We start from the raw sequence: 10220 nt of genomic DNA, 5'->3' as shown, positions 1-10220 counted from the left end.
GTCCTTTGTTTAATTTGACTACAGAAAGTTATCCATTACCCTCTGTCAACCAACTAAAGGTATGTACATTATGTTAATGCATATGACTTGGTAGGCCAGTAAACAAACAACAAAAAATAGGGTTGTTTGTATTAAGGTCTTAATACTATGGCTTCAAATGAACCATCCTATTGGACACTGAGACGGAAAGCAAAGGACAAGGTGGATCAGCAACTGCAGACAATACAGGCAACAACTTGGGGGAAAGAATTGGGTTGGATGCACAGTAAAACCATTCAAGGTCAAAATGATGATGAAGATACATTCATGGACTGTCTCTCTCATGTTGATGAGACTGAAGATGTGTTCCTGATGACAGTGAATCAGACACAGAATCAGAATCAGATCCAAATTTATTAGATGATGATTTGGCATCCTGGGCTACTGAACACAAAATTACACATGTGGCATTGAATTCATTGCTCAACATTTGTTGACATTCTGCGCAACATTCACACGTTTTGAGCTTCAGGTCAGCATTGATGGTTTGCCACTCTATAAGAGTTCAGCAACACAGTTCTGGCCCATGCTAGGGACACTGCAAAACATCAAACAAGAGGAACCAGTGACAATAGGTTTATTTTGTGGCACAAGTAAACCTACATCCCTAGCTGAGTACCTTCAATAATTCATCTCTGAAGTAAATGAATTAGCTAAAGGATTTGAATTCGATGGAGTGATGTTCAATTTCTCTTCGATGGTCTGTGATGCACCTGCCCATGCATTCCTGAAAAATGTTAAAGGTCACACAGGCTATCACGGATGTGAAAAATGCACACAGGATGGTTTTTACCTAGAAAACAGAATGACATTTCCAAAAACTGACATGCCTTTAAGAACTAATGAGAGCTTCAGAAATAAGACAGATGCTGATCATCATCACGGTCCATCACCTCTTGAAGAAACATCCCTAAACATGGTCTTTGGTTTCCCCCTCGACCACATGCACCATCATGAGACAGCTTCTTCTCTTGTGGCTGAAGATGGGTCCTCTGACTTGTAGGCTGTCAGGATTTCAAATAAACACATTTTCAGAAAGACTGTTAAATGCTCGGAGAAGTGTGCCCATGGAGTTTGCAATGAAACCAAGGGCACTGAGAGAAATTGATAGGTGGAAGGCAACAGAGTTTAGGCAGTTTTTACTGTATACCGGACCTGTCATGATGAAAGATCTCCTTAACACACAGGTGTACAAAAATATATTGCTACTTTTTGAGGGAATCTTCATCCTGTGCAGCAACAGTTTGATTGAAGACTACTGTGATTATGCCAATGACTTACTGGTGCTCGTTGTCTCTCACTTTGGTCAACTGTATGGTCCACAATTCTTGTCCTACAATGCACACTGCCTTGTACATCTTGCAGATGATGCAAAAAAGCATAGTGTCCTTGACAACTTCAGTGCTTTCAAGTATGAGAATCACCTAAACAAACTCAAAAGACTTCGGAAGAAACCAACATGCCCTCTGAGTCAAATAATAAAAAGACTCTCAGAAATGCAAAGATGCTGCAAAAAAAAAAAACTCACAAAACCAGGCCACATCTGCTCAAAAAACCACATGCGACTGGTCCTCTTCCTGCATCCTGCATCCTTCCATGATGCACAATATAAAGAGTTGAGAACAAGCCAACACACTCTGAAATTGGATAAGGCAAACAGTCACGTTTGCATTGCCGGCAAAGTTGCTAAGCTGCAAAACATCATTTCATTAAGGGATGAAATTTATGTTACTTACAATACCTTCAACCACCAGGAATCCTTGTTTGACTATCCACTGCCATCCTCTACACTTGGCATTGATTTAGTGGATGACCTCTCAACAACAGTTGATTTCTGCAAGTTTGAGGAAATAGAGAGCAAAATTTTTCTTGTCCCCTATCACAATCAATTCGTTTCAATTCCTCTTCTACATACGGAGTTTTTTGTTTCATAGTTCATGCATTTCAAATACATTGTTCAAAATTAAGTTTCATTTAAGAGTTAATAAAAAATACGGGTTTCAGGCTTGCAAAAAAAATAAAATGTACCTAATCGTGGAGTTTGAGGGAGAAGGGACGACTGGACCAGCTGCCAAGTCCTGGTATGCAGATGGCTACTCCTGGTGGCCACCATATAAAGATCTTGACAGGTTGCTGAAGAGTGTTAGGACAATGGAGGCACCACAGCCAGAAAAAGGGTGGACCAGACATAGAGCAAGAATCCTGCACGAGTCTGGTAAGAGTAAATGATGCTGTAAATTAAACAATGATTTTCCCCAGATTACCTGTAGTGATCGACCGATATATCACCAAGGCCAATTTTTCAAATATCGGCATCAGCTGATAAGTTATTCTGCTTGGCTGATGTGTTCGAGGCGGGACTTTTATTTTGATGGCACTGAGAATGAGAGCACCAGAGCACATTTCAATTCAAGATATTTGTATGGCGCTTTTTACGATTCAAATCATTGCAAAGCAATTTTACAGAAAATTAAGTTTCTAAAATATTTAGTAGTAGCTTTTCAGTGATGACTGTCAGTTTATGTGCATACGGTAGAAAAATCAGAAGAATCAATAGAAGACATAAACAAACAGACGATTAACACTATTAACAGCAATTATGCAATCAAACTTATAGCAAAATGTGTTAGTTCTGTATGTTGTTTCTGGGTTAGCATCATCTGCAGTCCTCTTGAGGGTCAGCATCATCTCTTCTCAGGTGTTCTGGATCCAGACTGGAGCTTGTGTAAATCCTTATTACCACGGGATGAAGATCCCAGCAGAAACAGAGACATCATTAGCATATCTGCTGTTCAAGCCAAGTAAAATTAATTAGTTTATTCCAAGCTAAAAAATGATAATACTCATTTGTTCAGATATAACTGCAGTCCAAAATTATAAGATGCATTATTTGAACGCTTGGCCAAAGAGGTGCGTTTTTAATCTAGATTTAAACAGACAGTGTGTCTGAAACCCGGACATTATCAGGATCTTGTGTTCTGCAGTGAGGACCATCTCCACAAACTTTCCAGATTACCAATGTTTACTTTCTTTGTTTCTATATTTTTAATAATTTCTTTATTTGAGAAAAATACTGAAATAGAATTACAGAATCAGGAAGTTATCATCTAAAGTATATTTATTTTACACTTTTATTGTTAATAAAATTCATTTATATATATATTCGCTTTATATCGGCCATCCTGATGTCTTGGATGATCATTTATATCAAACATGATCTCATATAGCTTTAATAAACAAAAATGAATTGTATTTATTAGTAAAATGTTTATCCAAAAATAAAACATCCTATCACTTACCTTTACTTTTATTATACATATGGCTTACAATAAGAGATGTTAAGAGGCAGAATGATTTGTCATTCAGCTACTTCCTCCTATAGCTAATCATATGGAGAATAGGAGTTTCTCTCTTATCTCATTTTGTGTGCAAAATATATTTATTTGCATAAATTAATTGTATACTAGTAATACATAATGACTTTCAAAAGTGGAAGTAATTACCTTTGTTTGTTAGAATATGAATATTTTAACTAATTGCAAAAGCTAAATCAATAAATGTCTAACCATGAAATGTGACCGAGTTTGGAGAGCCCTGGCTCAGCACAGTGAAAGTATTTGAAGCTTTGTTTATGAACATTGGGGTGTGGTCATACAGTGACTTTAAACCGGACACTACTCTGAGCTGTTCACATTATACAAATGCTCCAGACGTGTAATCAGGTTCACCCTTTTGGAATGGTAAACATGACCCTATTCATCACTCGCACGAATAAATCACTTAATATTTTGATAATTGAATTGGTTTTTGCTGTTTAAACTTTTTTTTTTGTAACACATTGCACTTAAAAGTAACAGGCCCGGTCCAACTGTGTTGAAAGTGGAATAATATCCTGTGGACAGATAGTGGGTTTTAAGTGACCAACAATTTCTTTACATGTGTCCAGGTCAATCGGCAGCTCTAAGATGGGATGCACAGAGGGATTTAAAACAGAGTTAATAGTAGCAAAGAGAACTTAAGTTCCCTATCTGTCGGTCACTACGAGTTATGTCGACCGACAAATGGGGTCTCACTTGGGAGGCCAATCATCTCTGATTTTAAGAGAAAACGCCAATGAAATTGGCAAGTGGATTAACACACCTGAGCCACTCCCCGTGCCAGCGGGTATAAATAGGGCGACAGGTGCATCCACTCATTAGATTTTTGCTTCGGAGCCGAGTAGTGGATGAAGAAACCTCTACAAAGCCATCATCTTTGTTTTGTTTTAAAACTGTTCCTGGTCGGTGTGACGGCGCATTACAGCGGTGTCCCTGCGAGTTGGCGATTCCCCTGGGCGCTTCGGCTAAAAGAGACAGTTCTAAAAGAGCAAATCACGGACGATTCGCGTCTTTTTCAAGATGCCGTTTCGTCCGTGTCCTTCTGGATGCGGTCGTTTCCTGTCTTCGGTTGACGGTCACGAGCGTTGTCTGCAGTGTCTGGGCGTCCAACACGCTGAGGCTGCGCTCGTGGATGATTCATGCGTCTACTGTGGGCGTATGAACATGGCAGCGCTGCGATCGCGTCTCTCACTCCTCAAGGGGAGTGCAGCAGACCCCTCTGTCGCCACCCGTCCCGGTCTCTCTGGCTCGAGCAGAGGGCCACCGGCTGGCGCTCTGGGAGATCTGAGGATCACAGTGAGAGCTTCTCCGCCGGGCCACGCCCCACGGACCTCTCACTCCTCACGCAGCGACTGTCCCGTGCAGCTGCCGATTGATTCTGCTGGGCCGTCTCACAGCGGTCCCAGCATGTCTTTCGGTGCGCCGCCCGAAGACCAGATGTCGATTGCTGCATCGGGGGATGGGTTATCGACCTCTGAGGATGAAGGTTCGGCGGGGCTGCCCCCCTCGGGTGTTGTCGCTGCTGCCGAATCGGACTTGGAGTTGTCGGCCATGCTTGCCCGGGCAGCCGTGAGTATCGGACTGGAGGTGACTACACCGCCCAGTCCCGAGCCCTCACGGCTGGATGATTGGTTTCTCGGCGCGGGACGCGGCTCACAACCTCGTTCTGCTCCGGTGCCTTTCTTCCCGGAGGTGCATGAAGAGGTGACGAAGTCGTGGACGGCCCCTTTCACGGCCAGAAGCCGCTCTTCTCCCTCTTCCATCCTCACCACCCTCGATGGCGGGGCAGCCAGGGGGTACGTGGAGGTTCCCCAGGTGGAGAGGGCGGTTGCGGTGCACTTGTGCCCACAAAACGCCGCCACTTGGAGGAATCGTCTGCGTCTCCCGTCCAAGGCCTGTAAGCTGACGGCCGCACTCGCAGCCAAGGCTTACAGTGCTGCGGGCCAAGCTGCCTCTGCCCTGCATGCCATGGCTATCCTGCAGGTACACCAAGCCAAGGCACTCAAAGCTATGCACGAGGGTGGTACCGACCCGGGGTTGATGCAGGAGCTGCGCACGGCGACTGACTTCGCCTTACGGGCAACGAAGGTCACGGCGCGGTCCCTCGGGAAGGCGATGTCCACGCTGGTGGTCCAGGAGCGGCATCTCTGGCTGAACCTGGCTGAGATGAGGGACATGGACAAAGCCCCCATCTCCCAGGCAGGCCTGTTCGGCGACACTGTCGAGGACTTTGCCCAGCAGTTCTCGGCGGTACAGAAGCAGACTGAGGCCATCCAGCACATCCTGCCCCGACGTGTCTCTCCGGCTGCCACCGTTCCGTCGCGGGTAGCGCCTCAGCCTGCTCGTCGCCGTGGGCGCCCCCCTGCGTCTTCTACGCCAGCTCCGCCCCGTGCTGAGAGTTCTTCGAGGCCGGCGCGTCGAGCCCCGCGCAGGAGAGCGGCGCCCCCCGTGTCACTCCCGGCTGCGAAGTCCTCCAAGAAGTCGACCAAGTGGCCCTGACACGGGCAACTCGGAGATGCGGAGAACTGCTCTTCAGGAGATGGCAAAGACAGCGCCACTCCTTCCCCCGGAGGAGGGCCGGGCGGAGAATCTTCAGTTTCTGTTTTGTTCTGTTCCGCCACTGGCCGGACACTTTTATTTTCAATAAAAGAGCAAATTCTCCTTCCTCCGAGTTGCAAGGCTCGTGGGTTGACAATGAGCGACGCACAGCTTCCTCACTCTCACCCACGACGCCCCCTTTCGCCAGCGGCCAAGAGGTCGCGGTTCGGAGACGCAACGCCTCTCCACGCGTCTCTGGCCAGTTCCTCCGGGAACACGGGGAGTGTGGTTGCGATGACCCAGGACGCAGTGCCTTCTGGGCCTTCCGGCACGACTCCCCATCGCTGCACCACTGCGGGTATGTCGACTGTCCCTTTGGTGCCACTTGTACGGTATCTGGGAGCGTGGCTTGCGCTGCCCAACCCGTCACGCTGGCTCATCCGGACGGTTCGACTCGGCTATGCGATTCAATTCGCCCGGCGACCCCCCAAGTTCAATGGCGTGCTCGAGACTTCGGTGGCAGTCCAGGACGCCCCTGTCTTGCGCGAGGAGATTGCTGTCCTCCTGGCGAAGGATGCAATCGAGCCGGTCCCTCCAGCCGAGATGAGGACGGGGTTTTACAGCCCTTACTTCATCGTGCCCAAGAAGAGCGGTGGCCTTCGACCTATCCTGGATCTGCGAGTCTTGAATCGGGCCCTACACAAGCTCCCGTTCAGGATGTTGATGCAGAAACGCATTATCAAATGCGTCCAGCCCCAGGACTGGTTTGCAGCGATCGACCTGAAAGACGCGTACTTTCATGTCTCTATCCTCCCTCGTCACAGACCGTTCCTGCGCTTTGCTTTCGAGGGTCAGGCATGGCAGTACAAGGTCCTCCCCTTCGGGCTCTCCCTGTCCCCCCGTGTCTTCACGAAGGTCGCGGAGGGCGCCCTTGCCCCACATTGGGAAGTGGGCATCAGGATCCTCAACTATCTCGACGACTGGCTCATTATGGCCCGGTCCCGAGAAGAGTTGTGCGATCACAGGGACTTCGTGCTTCGGCACCTCAGTCAGTTGGGGCTTCAGGTCAACCGGGAGAAGAGCAAGCTCTCCCCTGTGCAGAGAATCTCTTATCTCGGTATGGAGTTAGACTCGGTGAGTATGACGGCACGTCACACCAGCGAGCGTGCCCACTCAGTGCTGAACTGCCTGAGTTCCTTCAGAGGCAGGACAGTGGTACCGCTGAAACACTTTCAGAGGCTCCTGGGGCATATGGCATCCGCAGCCGCAGTCACGCCGCTCGGGTTGCTTCATATGAGACCACTTCAGCACTGGTTACACTCCCGAGTCCCGAGATGGGCATGGCGCCGCGGTACACATCGTGTCACCATCACACTGATGTGTCGCCGCCTATTCAGTCCTTGGTCGGACCTTGCCTTTCTACGGGCCGGCGTGCCCTTAGAACAAGTGTCCCGGCACGTTGTTGTCACAACAGATGCCTCCAACTCGGGCTGGGGCGCGACATGCAACGGGCAGGCAGCCTCAGGGTCCTGGACAGCCTCAGGGTCCTGGCCCCTTCTACGAGGCAGGCCTATGCTCTGAAGTGGAGTCTGTTCACGAATTGGTGTTCTTCTCACCGAGAAGACCCCCGGAGATGCCCGGTCAGAGTCGTGCTTTCTTTCCTGCAAGGTAGGCTGGAGCGTGGGCTGTCACCCTCCACCCTGAAGGTGTATGTGGCTGCCATTGCAGCACATCACGATGCAGTGGACGGCCGGTCCCTGGGGAGGCATGACCTGATTGTTAGGTTCCTGAGGGGTGCCAGAAGGTTACATCCTCCTAGGACACCCCTGATTCCCTCCTGGGACCTCTCTATTGTCCTGGCGGGACTTCAGAGGGGTCCCTTTGAGCCGCTGGATTCGGTTGAGCTGAAGTTCCTGTTTCTCAAGACAGCGCTCCTGATCGCGCTCACTTCCATCAAGAGGGTCGGGGACCTCCAAGCATTTTCGGTAAGTGAAGAGTGCCTTGTGTTCGGGCCGGCCTACTCTCACGTTGTCCTGAGACCCCGGCCTGGATACGTGCCCAAGGTTCCCACCACTCCCTTACGAGACCAGGTGGTGAACCTGCAAGCGCTGCCCCTGGAGGAGGCAGATCCAGCCTTGTCGTTGCTGTGTCCCGTAAGAGCGCTTCGCATATACGTGGACCGCACCCAGAGCTTCAGAAGCTCTGAGCAGCTCCTGGTCCAGGTCAGCAGAAGGGGAAGGCTGTCTCTAAGCAGAGGTTGGCCCACTGGATAGTGGACGCCATCGCCTTGGCTTACTATTCCCAAGGCGAGCCGTGCCCCCTGGGGGTGAGGGCCCACTCCACACGGAGTGTGGCCTCCTCCTATGCGCTGGCGCACGGCGCCTCTCTGGCAGATATTTGTCGAGCTGCGGGCTGGGCGATACCTAACACCTTTGCGAGGTTTTACAACCTCCGTGTAGAGCCAGTTTCCTCCCGTGTGTTGGGTAACAGGTAATTGGCGGGAAGGGCTGGCTGGGTGTCTCGCTTGCTGCGCCATTCCCCCTAACAAGGGGATGTGAGCGCCTTTTTCTCCCAGTAGAGTTCCCCGGTTGGCGTACCCTGGTTGAGCATCCTCCAGCACCCTCTGCGTCAGACTTGGCGGAGCAGTCTGTCGCCAGGCCCAGTACTGGCGTTAGCATGCCCGGAGCCGGTCAGCCCCTGTACTGGGCTAGGTGTCCATATGGCTGGGTTCCCTACGGGTAATCCCATATGTGTATTCTTCCACGGTAAGGTTTCCCTCTTGGCAAAGCCGTGTCTTCCCTTGACAGATCGCTCTGTCAGTCTCTTCTGGCAGCCGTTCCATCCCTACTCCAAGGTAGGACCTGCCTCAGAGACCCTTTCCATATGTAGTACTGCCCCCTGGGTCAGTCCATATCGGTATCCACATGTCACCTCCCTACGGGTAGGATGTGGTCTCCGTAGCGACCTTTCCTAAAGGCTCGCTTCCCCATTGTCTTGCCAGCTGAAAGAACAAATAGGGAAGATTTGAAGCAATCTTTCACTGAAGGTTGAAATCCCTTCCATTTACTTTATGTGGGCGGAACAGCAGCATGGCCTTCTCCAGCAGCGATGTACTCACCCTTTGGCCCCTTCGGTACCAAGGTCAGTGAATTTGCGCTGGGGCTTTGGGAAGGTTACGACCTTAAGCGTAGCTTTTGTGGCACGCCAAGGCTTGTCAACAATTGCAGCGCCTCAGGGTTGTGACGAGGTTCAGGTTATGGCGTTTTCCATAGGACCCCATTTGTCGGTCGACATAACTCGTAGTGACCGACAGATAGGGAACGTCTCGGTTACGTACGTAACCCTCGTTCCCTGATGGAGGGAACGGAGACGTTATGTCCCCATGCCACAACCTTGAACCATTCGCTGTTGCCGGGACACGTTCTCGGCTCCTCAGCGTAAAACCTAATGAGTGGATGCACCTGTCGCCCTATTTATACCCGCTGGCACGGGGAGTGGCTCAGGTGTGTTAATCCACTTGCCAATTTCATTGGCGTTTTCTCTTAAAATCAGAGATGATTGGCCTCCCAAGTGAGACCCCATTTGTCGGTCGACATAACGTCTCCGTTCCCTCCATCAGGGAACGAGGGTTACGTACGTAACCGAGACGGTTTATGGCAATAATTAGAAATAAGTTCAGAAAAATGTTTGCATTTTGCAGACTTTGCAGCTTTCTGAAACACCTTATAGGCATTTTTTCAAGATTTCATACGAAACCTGCTGATGGTCCTTTTTCCATTGGCGCTCCGCCTGTCTACATACCCGTCTAAGGGTACGTGTAGTGTCAGTGTGCCAGGGCACTGGTGCAGGCTTGTGACTTTTGTACCTCAAAGGTGCAACAGAATTCATGATATCTGCGCAGGTGAAATTAAAAAGATTAAGATGTGCATCAGCATCCAGGTTATGCAAGGTAGAGACAGATTCCAGGCAGTTACATACATCGTGATAGGCTGTGGAAAAATCTTCACTAGAGCGTTGGTTAAGACAATGGAGTTAAACGTGCCAGCGATGGATTTTTAAGTGTGCGTCCAGTGAGAGGAACAGTAAAAAGTACAGGCATGTGGTCAGAGAAAGATGTGCTGTTGATTTCTATATTCGAAATAGAGAAACCATGGGTTAAAATCAAATCAAGGATGTGGCCATGGATATGTGTTGGACCAGAAACCCACTGAGTAAAGTCAAAAGACTCAATCATATTTAGAAATTAAGCTGAATATGGTTTGGAAG

The 10220-nt window shown here is 49.2% G+C and overlaps 1 long non-coding RNA gene across 1 annotated transcript; it reads right to left on the bottom strand.

Annotated features, from left to right (window-relative positions):
• Window positions 1–963: 963 nt before the first annotated feature.
• On the bottom strand, window positions 964–2410 carry LOC113074884 (uncharacterized). Its single transcript, XR_003280840.1, has 4 exons — window positions 2068–2410; window positions 1781–1873; window positions 1321–1372; window positions 964–1043 (listed from the first exon to the last, which is right to left on the bottom strand). It is a non-coding gene; the product is annotated as an uncharacterized LOC113074884 (long non-coding RNA).
• Window positions 2411–10220: the final 7810 nt, after the last annotated feature.

Source organism: Carassius auratus, unplaced genomic scaffold, assembly GCF_003368295.1.
Source record: "Carassius auratus strain Wakin unplaced genomic scaffold, ASM336829v1 scaf_tig00015585, whole genome shotgun sequence".
NCBI classification, from domain to species: Eukaryota; Metazoa; Chordata; class Actinopteri; order Cypriniformes; family Cyprinidae; genus Carassius; species Carassius auratus.
The sequence above is the reverse complement of the archived record's forward strand: the minus strand, read 5'-3'. Positions and strand labels throughout refer to the sequence as shown.